Source organism: Dromaius novaehollandiae, chromosome 10 (assembly GCF_036370855.1).
Source record: "Dromaius novaehollandiae isolate bDroNov1 chromosome 10, bDroNov1.hap1, whole genome shotgun sequence".
Lineage (NCBI taxonomy): Eukaryota > Metazoa > Chordata > Aves > Casuariiformes > Dromaiidae > Dromaius > Dromaius novaehollandiae.
The window spans coordinates 16,087,641-16,101,988 of record NC_088107.1 but is presented as its reverse complement, the minus strand read 5'-3'; the positions used below and the strand labels follow the sequence as shown (position 1 = coordinate 16,101,988).

The 14,348-nt window shown below is 42.7% G+C and overlaps 1 long non-coding RNA gene across 1 annotated transcript in view; it reads left to right on the top strand.

Annotated features, from left to right (window-relative positions):
• Nucleotides 1-13,786, top strand: part of LOC112991129 (uncharacterized) — a 33,011-nt gene extending 19,225 nt beyond the window's left edge. The window contains exons 8-12 of the long non-coding RNA XR_010390781.1: nucleotides 148-222; nucleotides 2,062-2,254; nucleotides 3,347-3,522; nucleotides 7,513-7,648; nucleotides 9,593-13,786. This is a non-coding gene — a long non-coding RNA (uncharacterized LOC112991129). The remainder of the gene's footprint in view (nucleotides 1-147; nucleotides 223-2,061; nucleotides 2,255-3,346; nucleotides 3,523-7,512; nucleotides 7,649-9,592) is intronic.
• Nucleotides 13,787-14,348: the final 562 nt, after the last annotated feature.

Here is a 14,348-nt window from a genome sequence, read left to right as displayed (position 1 = left end):
TGATCAAAGACTAAGCAAATGATAAATGACAGGGGTCTCTTTTATAATAGTAATAAAAAAGCAACAAGTATAATAACAATATGCATGTTGTAAACTCATGTAATCACATGACATTATTGTTCCTAAACTGCTTCTTGGTTTTTACAGCAGTAACATATGCTCTGTCTGCCTGGGAAGATTTGGTAGACAATGGCTGCAGTGATGGTACAAAAATGGAAAGAGGTAATGCAAAAGAAAGGGAATTCTAGAAGACTGTTTTCAGCTTGCTCTTTTGTTATTATTTATTTAAATGCAAATGTTTCAGCCAAAAAAGAAACCCCCAAAATTCTGATAAATATTCAGTAGCCTTGATGGATTCATGAATGTGAAGCTCAAGTTATAGAAAACTTGAGTCATTTCCTGGAAGTTGTCCAGGAAAACAGGGTATTTTTGATATTTTGAAGCTAAAGGAAGAGCAGAGGACAGCAAACTATTAAAACGAGCAAAAGTTTAGCAGGCATTTTAGTGTCTTCTGAGCCTGAGCTTCAAAACTCTTCTTTAAAAAATAAACTATGTGGAAAGAAAAAAATCCTTTTTTTTTTTTTTTTTAATCTAATTTTCTTTTGTTATCCTTGGGCAGATGTAAGCAGTACTGAATTCAGACGGCTATAATTAGTGCCGCCTTCTGCTTTGAGATCTGTGAATGCAAAGTGCCTGTGAAGGCATGGTATGTTATTGTTAGAAAAGTGGCTGTTATGAAACCTGGGACCTGGTCATCATGCACAACTGTAGTCATGAGCAGGGCATTTGCAAATATTGTCATGAATGCACAATTTCAAATTCTGGTCTATATCAAGGGTAGTAGCCCTCACTGGGCTGAGATCATCTCCCAGGACTGGACACGGTCTGATGCAAATAAGTGCAAAAGCCCGTTTTACCTTTCTGTCCTTTTTGTAAATCAGTGCTTGTCCAGTGTGGCTTTTGCTCCCTGGGCAAAACACATGCCCCAGGTGACTTGCACGTGGATGGAATCAAGTCTTCCCACAGCCCTGTGCCGTCCTCCTAATTTTATCCACTTTGCTGTGTTGATCTTGAAGAGGGTATGAGACTCAATTGTTTCACTGTAACAATATTGTGGTATGTTATAAGTATGTTAATTCTTTAATTTTTACTAAGGTTAAAAATTACTTGACCCATTTAAAAAATGACACTATTTCCAGGGTATCAACAACAAAAATATTACCTGAAAGACATCTACAAAAAAGCTTTGATACAATTTTGAATGTCATGAACATCGTGTTATTTCATGGCTTTATGTTAGCTACTTACAGTTAGAAGATTAATAACTAGAAAGGGTTGAAAATTTTGTTTAAATGAGACTTATGTAGCATAGAAAACAATTCACAGGAAACGTCATTTGGATGTAGCTAGAGCTAACCAAAAATTTGTGGTTGGGTATTTTTTTATGTATTGTTATTTTTATTCTTGTATTTTTTAATGTTTCTATCATATATCATTATGAAATTATGACAAAGGCCTTACCTTTACAGTATGACATAAATAAGTTTATGATTTTTTTATATACATATCCCTTCCTTGTAAACTCTGCCTATTTATTGCTGAGTTATAAATTCCTAGCAAGTTTGTTTAGGAAAGGAAATGTCAACACAAGTCTGTGGGTTTTTTGGTTTTTTTTCTGTTTTTACTCAAATCAACTTAAATGGTTCAATTCTGAGACTAAATACAGCCTAGCAGAGTGTATATACTGCCTTAACAGTCATTCAGCACTGACTAGGACTGGCTGGAAAATAAGAATTCATATTCTGGGAATGATTTGTGCCATTTTGTGCCATTCAACGGCCTTTTGACACAGAGAAACAAATTCACTATCTGATTCAGTTCAGGACATGGAAAGTGGGTCTTTTGCATCTACTACTGCTGGATGTTTGGGACTATTTGAGATCACATATAATTTTTAGACCTCTCATTTTATAGTCTCAACTCCCATGTCCCTCTTTGAAAGCACACTGGAATAATGCTGTTTCTGCTTTGTTTTTTTTCCTGCTTGCTGTTGGGAACAAGCTGCTGTGAAGGCCCTTAACTCCGTCCTGTAAAAGAGAAGCTGGAGGTGTCCAGAAGAGGACTTGTGCAAGGGGGACTCACTTCCTAAACCTCGGGTCTGGACTGAGCTAGGCACCGTTCACTTTCCAGGCGTGCACAGAGTGACAGGGTACTTTTCCTGTGACTTACTAATCCAGCTTGGGAACAAAACAAGGTGGGTACTCGCTTGACAAGCTATCTGGAAGGCAAAGAAAATCAGAGTTTTTTTTGTGCACCATGTTTTCAAATACTGAAATTCCTAAGAAAGGTCTCTCCTCTTTCTTCCTCCCCAAACCCGCTATAAAATACAAATGTATAGTCCTCCAGGTAACGGGCACATTATATAACGAGTAGGTAGGAATGAATTGTTCCTTTGATATCAATTTTAAAAAGCAGCAATATTTAGAAGGTAAAGTGAATCTTGATGTCTAGATAAGAGTTTTAAGAATCCAGATAGATAATTTTGTTTTATGCAGCTGCTCGTGAAGAGTGTGGTATCAAAATGCAGTGTCACTCGTAAGTATAATCAATAAACATGAATTATTTAGAAGACACAGGATAAAATGGGTGAGTATTAAAAAACAGAATCAACTGTATAAGCACTAAAGCAAGCATATGAATTCTTAGTGAACTGAGAGAGTGGTATCTCTCATTTGGTATCTCGGTTTACACACACAAAAATGAAGTGTAAGTGAATACTATGTTATCTAAATATAACTAAGTTGTACATAAATTTTAACTAAACTGCATGAACTGTTAAGGATCAAGTAAGCTAAAGTTAGAACAACATCTACAGTACATAAAAGCGGACATGTCTGGCCAGGTGGTGGAAGAATGAGTGGTGACTGCATTTCAAATAAACAGCCAGCTTCTGGAAACCGTGCGAGGGCAGTGAGGGAGTGGAGGGATTCAGTGGGCTACCATGTTTTAAAACAACCTGGAAGGAAGAGAAGAGGTAGTTTAGCAGCGACTGCTCTCTCTGTACACCTGGTTTATAGAGAGAAGGTTGCCACGCTGCTCCAAGGAGGAGGCAAAAATCTATGGTAGAAACTAGGGCAAACAAGAGACTGAAACTGATTCAGGCAGCTTAACTCTGCTAGATATCAAGTGCTTTTTAAACACAGACTCTTCTTTCCAAAAATGACCTCAGATCAAACATCCCTGGCCAAACGAAATCAAGCAGAGAGAGGAAGGATCGCTGTGTTGGAGGGGCAAAGAGAAGAAAGTCTTATTTAACTGAACTGGGTTGTATAAAATTCTCTTCAAGGGAGGATGCTACCACACTTCCCACAAACACAGCGGTGTTCACACCTTTTGCTCATTCTGTAAAAGAGTCCCAACAGAGCTCTCAGGTCCTGGGGAAGCCTGATGAGAGATGTCGTTCCAGACCCGCAGACAGAGAAGTCGCCCCTTGGAGAGGAAGAGGAGGAAGAGTTCTCGCAGGTAAATGAAGCGAGGTAAGGCCTGAGCAATGCTTTGCAACAGGAAGACCTGAGGAACTAGGAATGCCCGAAAGAGCACTTTGGAGAGTAGGTGTCTGTGGGACAGGAAGGAACTGCCAGACAGGTGAACTGAGACCAGAAGGAGGTCAGAGATGATTCATCTGTTTGTGAAAATACTAAAATGAGCTTTTGTAACCTGCGGTTGTCTCTTTGTAGTATGCATCTGAATAGATCTGGGGACAGCAAACTATTACTTATCAATTAAATGGGAAAGTAATATTTGATGCTAAAAGCACAAAAGTGACATGCATAGATCTGGGAGCGAGATCCTGGCCCTATTTCAGCCAGTGGCAAAATCCCTTTGACTTCAAATCAGGATCCAGGTTTTTATCCACAGTTCCCAGACACTCATCACCATGTCACATGAGTGTTATCTGAGTGTTAAAGTCAATACTGGGTCTTCATTTGTGCGTGAAGTTATATATATGCATATGTAAATGCAGTGGCTTTTATACACTGAAATTCAGGTGCATGACTACTCCCGTTTTAGTGGTAGAAAACGAGGGCACAGAGAGCCAGAGAGAGGACTAGGGCTCCTGACTTGCAGTGCAGCACCCTGTGGCTGGGACCGGGGTGCCTCCCTCTCTTCTGGGTGACCTGAGAGCCCAAACTGCCTTGGGGACCTCACCAGAAAAAGGGCCTTCATCTGTTCTGTGAAAACTTGTATCAGTCTGCACATGAGATCGGTGTCACTTTATGATTTGCAGCGAGCAGGAAAGGAGCAGAGAGACTGATGAGAATATCGGCAGTTATGCAGCTGGGGAAGTGCAAGTCCTGATGGCTCCATTAAGAATTTCAACACACATTTAATAGGCAATGATGTACGCACGCATTCAAGTGCAGTACAGTTATAAACATACTAATCCATATGATAGTCCTGCTGTGTGAGTATGACATGTGTCATTGCAGACATGCAGGACGGCAGTAAGATGAAATGGCTTTCTGAACACTATGCAGCAAATTACAGACAAAGCCAGTTTAGGCACACCTTAATCCTCAGTCTGCGTCAAGTCCTGCTAATTGCTCAGTGTCTCCACGCTGTTGTCACATACAAAAGGTAATTACATTTTCAAATGTGTTCCCCATTAGTTGCTTGGAGAACTATTAAAGAACACATATGCAAGGGAAGAATGGTATAGAGACTTTGCACTCTTTGTTCAAGAGAAACGCAGGACAAGCAAACTCCTTGCTATGGGCAGGACTGATGCTCCGAATCTCAGAAGAAAGGCTTTAATACCAGTGGTTAAAGTGGAATTGACAAATTAGCATCAGTCCACAGAACGTAAGAAAATTACTCTGAATATTGCAGCCCTTCAGCATTTGGAATTTCCATTGCTTGCAGGTCTGCTTTGCAAAGGAAAAAATCTTACTTCGTAGGCTTTCGAGGAATGTTCCTCTTTGAAGAAATAATTCAAACCCATCAGTTTGTTCTGGAGCGTTATTAGAGACCTTCACCGCTGCACTCTGGCCGTTTGTACCCTTCTGCAGAGAGTGAACTAGTGCCATGTTTCCTGTGGATTTCATGACTGCATTATCCAGGCAGTATTAAAATCTGTTCATGCCAAGTCTTTGGAACACCAACCTGTTGTGGACGCAGTGTCATGTTTCATGGGACCTGGTTACATTACGGAAAAAGATGTTTGCATCGTAGACTACTTAGCTCTTCTTTGAAACACTGAACTTTCTGACAAGCAGTAGGAGGTAAAAAGGGAAAAAAAAATACTACAAATCTCCAGGTAGGTGAAAGTTCCAGCAAATTAGAGATTATTTAACCATATTATTTGCCTCCTCTGCCTGCCTCATTCGCACCCCACTCCACCACAGCCACGAGCATCTACGTACGTGGTTTACGCGGACAAAGACAAAGCATGGGCTTATACCCATCTTCTTCTAGACCCACTAAAGTTTAAATTCATCATCTTAAAGCTTGTTCTCCCGTCTTTCATTTCCTCAGCTTCCTCTTCTGTGACACTGAGGTAACACCTGCCCCACAATCAGGAATACATTGATATTGCTTTCAAACATACATATTAGCTAAAAGGCAAGCCCACATAAAAAGAAAGTTTATTTATAAACTTAGTTTAAAATTTCAAAAGCATAGATGGGTTAGGGATGGGCACTTCCATTTTATCAGACAGTAGCAGAAAAGTAGAAACTGTCCAAATTTATCTTCACTTACCCTGTAAAATTCCCTAGGTCACTGAACTTCAGATGATGTGACCTTGTAAAAGCAGCAAGACTGTTTCTAGACTCATTGCTGGGAAAACAAAATTGTTTGACAACGGTATTCATCCCCTTGGACTGCAAAACGATCACTGACTCTTACATGGATAACAGAAAGGTTAAGAAAAAGATCTTCGAAAGGAGGACTTTTTAGCCACAAAGGACAGAAAAAGGAAAAGAAAGGACTAAAAGTTGTGTACAAAGAAGCTATTTAATGCAGTTTTGCCATAAGGCAAGATGATGATACTTGAACATTATGAAGTGCAGAAACTCCATGAACACATTATATTTTAAACATTTAATCTATTTTACAAACTATGTACACTCTTCTGCTAAATAAGATGAATTGGGATTCAAGAAGCTGCACATCCTGACAAATCTCCTCCTAAAGGCATCCATTAATATAAATCAACAGTAGCAATTTTGTTTGATCATTTATTTGCAAGAATCATTAAAGTTTATTAGCATAATTATTCCCTGTGGGACTTCATGTCACATAAATGAAAAATGGCATTATCAATATTTAAAAGATAAGTATGTAATGTTCAGAGTACTTAAACAGCGCTCTGCAGGTGGTGTCCAGCTGTAGCAAATTAGATTAGGGTTGATTTCTGAATTGTAGAAATATAATTTCAGTGTAATTGTTTATTTCAAAAAGTACTAGCATTTTGCTTATTGTACAAGGAATGCAAACCATATTCCTTGTGTACCAACTGTACAGTTACTCACTACAGTAAGTGTGTGTACACTTTTCTGATTTCAAGAAAGCGACTTGTCTTGATATAAATGGGAAGCGACTGGTCTCTTAGTGGAGAAAGCCCTTTTACTGTCTCATCTTTTTCCCTTTTTACAATTCCATATGGCAACCTGAAATTTTCTCAGTGCAATGAGAGGAGGACTTCCTGCCTCTTCCTCCTGTCTCGTTCCAAACGCACAGTATTTATGGGGTTGCTGTGTCTTCTCCTTCGCGCGCACGCGCAGGGAAGGGCCCCGCTCTGTTGCGGTGGCTCGGGGACCAGCCTCAGCGGCACCCGTGAGCAGCGCTGCGACGCCCTGCCGCTCGGTAGGGGCTTGGCTCCCGGGAGCGTTGCTCAAAGCAGACGGGAGGCTCCGGCTGTGGCGAAGCCGTCTGTGGAAGGTTCACCCCATCCTGCCCCTCGCCCGCTGGGGAGGCGCTTTTGGCTTTCAGGGCGCTGGGCAGAGTTAAGAGAGTATATGGGAATACAATAATGGTAATTTGAGAGAGGGCAGATTAGTTCACCGCCTGCTTGTCATCTGTTCAGGAGGAACAGCGCGCACCGTTAGTTCCCCGTGCTGCTGCTCGATGCAAAGGCGGGCAGGCAAGCCCCAGCGAGAGGATGCCCTTGTCTGGGGAGAAGCTGCCCAAGTTGGTGCTGGACTCGGTCGGCACGTGGGCTGCGGGAGGGACCAGCGAGATCCAGCAGGTCCTGGGGATGGGTGACGGCTGCGGTTGGGCTGTGGGGCCGGGGGCACAGAGCTGGCCGGCGCAGGGAGTCTGGCCTGCTGGATCGGCCTGGAGGGCAAGCGGCCACCGATGTCCCACGGTCAGACCTCACCACGGACTTGGGCCAGTCCCAAAGAGTCCTGGCAATAACCAGGGCAGTTTGCCATTCTGGAGTTTAAAATTGCTGTTTTACCAGCAGTGAGATGTGTCATTAACCATTGTGTCCTCTTTTCTGCTCTACAGGCTTTTGAATAAAACATCAGGGAATGCAATAAACACGCCCAGGGACTCCTCCAGATGTCCTAGCGTTGGGCAGGGAAGCAGAGTCTTCACCAGCTCTGGGCTCTTCCAAGACAGACTGGCAGGATTAAGTGCCAAGGTAAGAGATGGACCTGGGCAGCAGAATTACTCTCACATCGCTCTCAGCCCTTTCTGGGATGGATGCATGTTTTCTTATTACTGCCTTTCAGATGCCCTTTCTACTAGTTTAGTGATTTTGTAGCTTAAGGTTACAGTTATGGATTAGCTTGTTAAATGCTCTGTTGTGAAACTCTCAGGTTTGAAGATGTCATCTTCCATCTTACTTCTCCCCTCTCTGCTGTGCTCCCCTTCGGAGTTCCTCACCTTTTTAATTATTCACAAATCTTAAACTGAACTCTTTGGGGTTATTGTATTTGTCAGTATCTTGCAGGAAGGAAAGGAGTTCTGTTTTCTTCTAAGTATACTTCTTGGTGCTATCTTTCGTGCTTAAGTGAAAAAACGTACTAACATCTGGACTTGGAGCTTACAAGAGAGCGAGCAGTCCGGGAAGCATGTGCAGTCTCCCTTGACTGGGTGCACACTTCACTGGGGCGCCTGCAGTAGGGAGAAGATGAAGAGTAAAGTTTAGTATTTGGCAATTTTTTTCTCATTGTTTTGTTCAGTCTCAGAAACGATGAATCTCCTTTCCAGAGATGTGGTGTTCTGATGGTATTGTATACAAAATATTCAAAAGGAAAACGTGACCTGGTAAAGTGCTGAAGGCACAATCAAAAGCAGCTCAGGTGAAGAATAAAAGCTGGGTCGGGGGGAATGACAGTTTTCCCTCCCAGTCGCTCCCCTTTGCCCCTTTCAGCTGACATTTCTGCAGATGAGCTCGTTGCCAGCTGGTCGCTCCAATGCCGCCTCTAAACCCAGCGCAGGAAAGACAAAGAAGCAGTAGGATATGTGCATGCCTGGTATTTAATCTTCCTGCTTCCAAATCAAAAGTTACAAATTGGGCTTATTATTTTGAGGTGCACTTCTTGACAAATAATTAAACTAGAGCTCACATGTAGAAATCTGAGTAAACTAAAAGCAGCTTTCTTGGATGGCTTTTACAAGTGGAACTTTCATGCTTACAAACATTTGTATTCTTAACTAAAAATTCAATGCTGTTTAATTACTTAAGAATGAATTCAGTCCTTTGCTAGAATACGTGATCTCAATTTTTCTGTTTAAATGTGTGGGGTTGTTTGTTTCCTTTTTTTTTTTGAATATGATTAAGTGGGAAAAGCTCTTGGCGCACAAACCAGGAGTGTCATTATAGTAGTGATTTTCCAATATTCTTTATACAGAAAAAATATATTTGCTCTATCTAGGACATTTGCTTTTTAAAAAAAATGATTGCAGGCAAAGCAGAGTGCCTGGTAGTTGCAGCTTGGATTCTCCCCAATGCTTGCTATTTGGATTAAAAAGAGCACGGTGGACATGGCTCTCTAATTGTTTTTTAATCACTGAGTGCTAGCAAGGCTGTGCCAAATGCACAAGAGAAATGCCCTGCTCCATAACCCTAACAGATCTACTTGCCAGGCAGCCAGTTGGCAAGACAGCTCAGACTTTTCTGTGTGCGATAAAAGCTCATTTCCCAGCTCACTGAATGGAACACGCTCTTATGTTGGATGTTGTACAAAACCCGGCTGATGGTGATGGCGTCATTGCTGTCTTTTCTTCAGGATGCGTCTAAGCAATTCACCTGCTTTGTAGATTAAAACAGGGAAACAATAAGAAGCAATACAAAATATCGGGCACTTACAACACTACAAAGCTGCATAAATAATGTTGGCAGAGGGGGTGTATTGGGGAGGGGTGCAGAAGCCATGAACTTAGTATTGTTTGGAGTAATAAGAATGGGAGAGAAACTGCGGAGAAACAGCACCCAAAGAAGGCGTGAAAGGAGCAGCCTGCCAAAGGCTTCACCTGAACAAATCCTGAACAGATAATCTTAGGCCGAGTGCCAGCTGGAAAGGGGTTTGATACTGTGAGTGAAGAAACAGAGTCCTGATTCCTCGTCTTTATTTTACAGAGTCCAAATGAATTTGGTCTGCACATTTCAAGAAGCACTTATGTTTTCTGGCATTGCTAGTGTGGAAACAAAGAAATGACAAGGATTGTGTGGAGGTAAGAGATCGTCAGATGAAAAATGATTTCGTCAACACGTAAGCCTGCAAGGGACTGCCTAATCCACCCGCCTGCACAGAAGCAGCATCAGGTGTAGTTGCACTATCCTACAATTTTTATTTTTGAAGATCTTCTCTGCAAACTACCTAAGGAGTCTGTTCTCCTGCCCTTTTAACTAGAAAAACAACTATTTTATGTCCAACCAGCAAAAGTCCCCCTGTCTTAGAAATAATGGAATGTAATGTCACTGTGGAGTAAAATTATTTGAAGTCTTTGGAATTTATGTATTCAGTTGTTAAAAACTGCATGTCTAATCCTCGGAAATAGTAGATGAGTGCTTGATAAATTTAAATAAGTCAATAACAAATATTAATAGGAAACAGTAAGAACTGATTTTACCCCCAAATGCATGCTATACAGTGCTGCAGATATAAATGCAGTGTAATATTTTAGTTATGTCAGTTTTTAGGTGCACAGCTCGCAGCTTTTACTCTTCACTGGTAGGACCGAGCAGAGATGGAAGCCCCAAAACAAAGGAAAGAACATGTGCCCCTGCAAGATCAGTTTCTGTTCATGTCCTTGCCACAGACATCCTTTCTGGCCTGAGACACTATTAATTCTTTTTATTCTTTGAAAAAGCAATACTACAGCTAAATATTTATTGAAACCACAGTTTCTTGTCAGATACAGCTGTATTTTTATTGAACACATTTGAAGAACTTTTGTTCCTTGTAATATTTTTATTTGTAAACTGTATGACTGTTTTGTAAACAGTCATAAGTTTACATCATAAGTAAAAGATCACTTCTGCCTACCGCTACCATGGGACATATTCTCCCCACTACTGCAAGATAATTAACAAAATATATATGCTTAGTGCTAAGATTCTCTTGACAGTGATAGCCCCTTAGCTGCTAGATCTGCTATCCCATCCATCACTAACATCAGGCAAAGCAAGCATTAGTTTCTCTGTGACTTATCTAGGTCTTTAGTAGATCAATAGCACTGCTCAAATGTTGCAGACTCTTCCCTATTAATTCACATTTATCTTTTCACCTGAAGAAGGCAAATTACCTCACAGAGAAGCTGTGTTATCCCCAATAGTGGTTTATAATGTTGCAAAGTCAGCGTGACCCACATATCTTATCTCAGCTGGAATGCATTTGTCACTGTCACATGTTATGATCATCTGGTAAAACACCCTAGAAAAAGAGGTAAACCTGCAAAATGGCTTCACCATTTTCATTTAATAACCTTTTTGGTGTGTGCTTGTGCATCACCTTAAATTTAAACCTCTAAAATAAAGGGAACCTTCTTTTTCCCTTTAATGTTCCATTTCATCATTTTTTTTTCATTAGCAAAATTCTCATTCCTCAGCAATCTCCATTTCTGCTATGAGTTCATCAGTACGTGGTGATATGGAGACTGAGAACTGAATTATTTATTAATATGCTTTGTTAACTCTGAGAAAGGACTGCTGAGTTTTACTATGTTTATGGTTGCTTACATTTCTACAGTGGGCTGCTGGTTACCTGAACCTTTTCAGGCTTTGGGAGTGTTTAATGTTTTGTTAGGAGGAGGCATGAGAATGACCGTAACCTATAATCAGGCTGCTGCAAGAAGAAATACTGAAAGAAACAAGAGTCTGATGCTGATTATGTAGTTGGTGCTCTTTCCTTTCAAAACTATAGTAAGGCAGACATTTTGTTATCTTTTATTCTAAAAACTTCATTAATTTGTGTAATGGAAAGAAGACTTGCCTATAAACACACTTGGCTTTAAGAAGTCTGACCTAGCTGGATGCAACAATAGTACGTTTTTATTCTGTGCATTCATATCTATTGAGCAAATGACTGAGCTCAAGTCAGAGACTGAACTCTATTCCTTAAGTGTTAAATTCTTAGGTCTGTAATTGCGAAATCAGTTGGTGCAATCAAGGATGTCTGCTTTTTGACGTAAGGAAAAGGTAGGTTCACTTTCAACGTAACGGAGGATTTCTTTCCACGCGAGAACCTCCCACGGGGGCCGCTGCCGGGAGCAGCCAGAGCACTGCGCTTGCTCGCACGGCGCAGGCAGGAGGAGCGGCGAAAGCAGGCACTTCCCGCACCCAGCAAAGACCATCCTGGTGAAAACAACTGGATGTTCTCGGACAGAAATGTTTGCTCGGGCGCAGGGGCACTACCCGGGTGCTTCCTGTGACAGTTTGCTGCTGTTATTAACTACACTCTGCCCCCACATTTCCAGGGCACAGAGCTGTTGAGCCTCCTGAACTCCGTAGAAACTCACTGCTTGTATTTCTGTGACATTTCTTGCACAGAGAATTAAGAAGCACCGTTAAGGGAAGGGCGTGAGCTCGCTGGGCCTGGGCTGAGCGTTAGCACCAAGAAGGGCTGGAGGGTCCCTTCTGGGGGGGGCAGAGGCTCCTGCCCCTCAGCCAGATGTGCTCTCACAGGAGGTTTGTGGTGTGCTGGCGACCCGGTTCAGTGCTATAAAACCTGCTGAGGCTCCTCCAGCCCTCAGTCCGTTACCGTTTGTTGCTCTCCCATGTGGGCACCGCCAAGGGAGACCCAGAGCAAATCGAGAGTGACTGGATACGTGAAACCTGACTCAGGATCACAGGGTAGCAGTAAATGGTTCATACTTTGCCTGGAGGGTGATAACAACAAGAGTTTCTTGGGGGTCTGTCCTGGCACCTGTCCTGTGTAATGTCTCTAGGAATGAGCTGGAGGAGGAGACAGAGTTGCACCTCAGCAAGTTTACAGACAACACCGAATGGGCGCATGCAGTTCGTAACGCTCGAGGGCAGGGCTGCTACCCAGCGGCACCTGGGCAGGCTGGAGGTGTGGGCCAGCAGGGACCTCATGAAATTCAACCCTCGCCAGCACCGTCCTGCACCGGGGGTGGACTAACCCCCTGCAACGAGGGACTGGCTGTGCCCCGCCTGCCAGGCTGGGCCGGCCTGGTGGGGAGCAGCTCTGCCAAAAAGGCCGTGGGGGTTGTGGCTCGTGAGCCGGCCGTGTGTCCCGGCAGCAGTGGGGCCAACAGCATCGGTGCTGTGTGCGCAGGAGCACAGCCCCTCCATCGAGGGGAGTCATTACTCCTCTTCACTTGCTACTTGTTAGACTGTATCCAGAATATGGCATCCAATTTTGGACCAGTCCAATGTAAGAAAGATGCTGATGAACTGGAGCAAGTTCAGCATGAGGTCAGGGGCTGGAGCACAGGCTCGCTGAGGAGAGGCTGAGGGTACGGGGCTTGCTCAGCCTCGAGACGGGGAGGTGTTGGGCACCCAACAGCAGCCCCCAGTGTCTACAGGGATGTTACCAAGACCACAGGGCCAGGTTTTTTGCTGAGATTTGTGGTGGGAGCAGGAGAGACAACAGTCACAAATTGACGCAGGGGAGGTTCTGATGGGATATAAGGGGAAAAAGTAAATCCCTATGAGGACAGTGGAGTGTTGGGACAGGAGCCAGGAGGTTGTGTGATCTCCATCCCTGCAGGTTTTCAAGACCTGACTGGGCAAAGCCTGGAGCAGCCTGGTGGGTCTCAAGACCACTTGTATCTGAAGCAGGGAGAAATGATTGTTCTCTGTGCTTAAGTATTTAATTTATTGAAGGAAGCAAGGATGGATAAATGGGTGTTTCTGTAGGGTTTCTGGCGTATTTTCCTTTCCTTGTTCCCTACACCAGGTGACTGTACATGCTGAAAGGTTACTTACCTTTCTTTGGAAATCTGCATGCATAGTAAATTTGCTGTATTGTCCCTGTGGTTTAATTTATGTTGAGGAAAGCTATCAGGGCATTAAAGGTAAGAGTTTCTGAACACAAACTGCCATAAGGTATGAGGATAAAAGAATTCTCCAGTTGCATTATTTTGTTCTTTGTATTATAAACACACTGCAGCAAATCAGAAATGTATGGGAAATAAAAGAATAATGAGGCACTGAGGACTGGAAACCTGGAAATATTTTCCCATTGGGATCTTACTGGAAATTACTGCTGTGTTCTGTCCCTTCTGTGAAAGAAACACTATTCACATGTACTGCGCTAACATGCAAATATAAGCCACTTCTTAATTTTAAAAGTGCTTTGTGAACTGATGCACTGGTCTCTGATATATGTATCTTTTCCAAGCAGTTTCACTCCCAGTTTTCTATCTGAATGTCTTGCTTTACTGGAGACTGGACTCTCCATGCACACATTCTCCATACTCACATTCTCTCTTTTTAGAGATTTGCTGTTCCATATCAAGGCAGTCATCTGTGCAAAGATGAAAATTGTAGGCATAGTTGAAGGTAATTTGCTGTAGTTTCCAGAGGTGAGGGGAGCTGATTTTATCTTTTGGTAAGAAAGAAAATCCCGTTTGGTTTTGATGGGACTTACTTCTGCTCTCCCTTCTCCTGCATCAACAGCTGTATCTTTTGCACCTTTTTTTTCCCCACCTTCCCCACAAACTTTGAGCACTGAGGGCCAAGGCTGTCCCAGGGTAGTTCAAAACTTGTGTCTTTATAAGTCAATAGCTGGGGATCTCAGGACCAGGTTTCTGACACTTGCTTACTACTCCGACTACTTTTGAAGAAACACTGAAATTCAGAGCGCTGTGCTGTCGGATGTGCCTCTTGGTGGAAAAAGCGGATGTTCCCCCCACGGTAATCCTGTTTT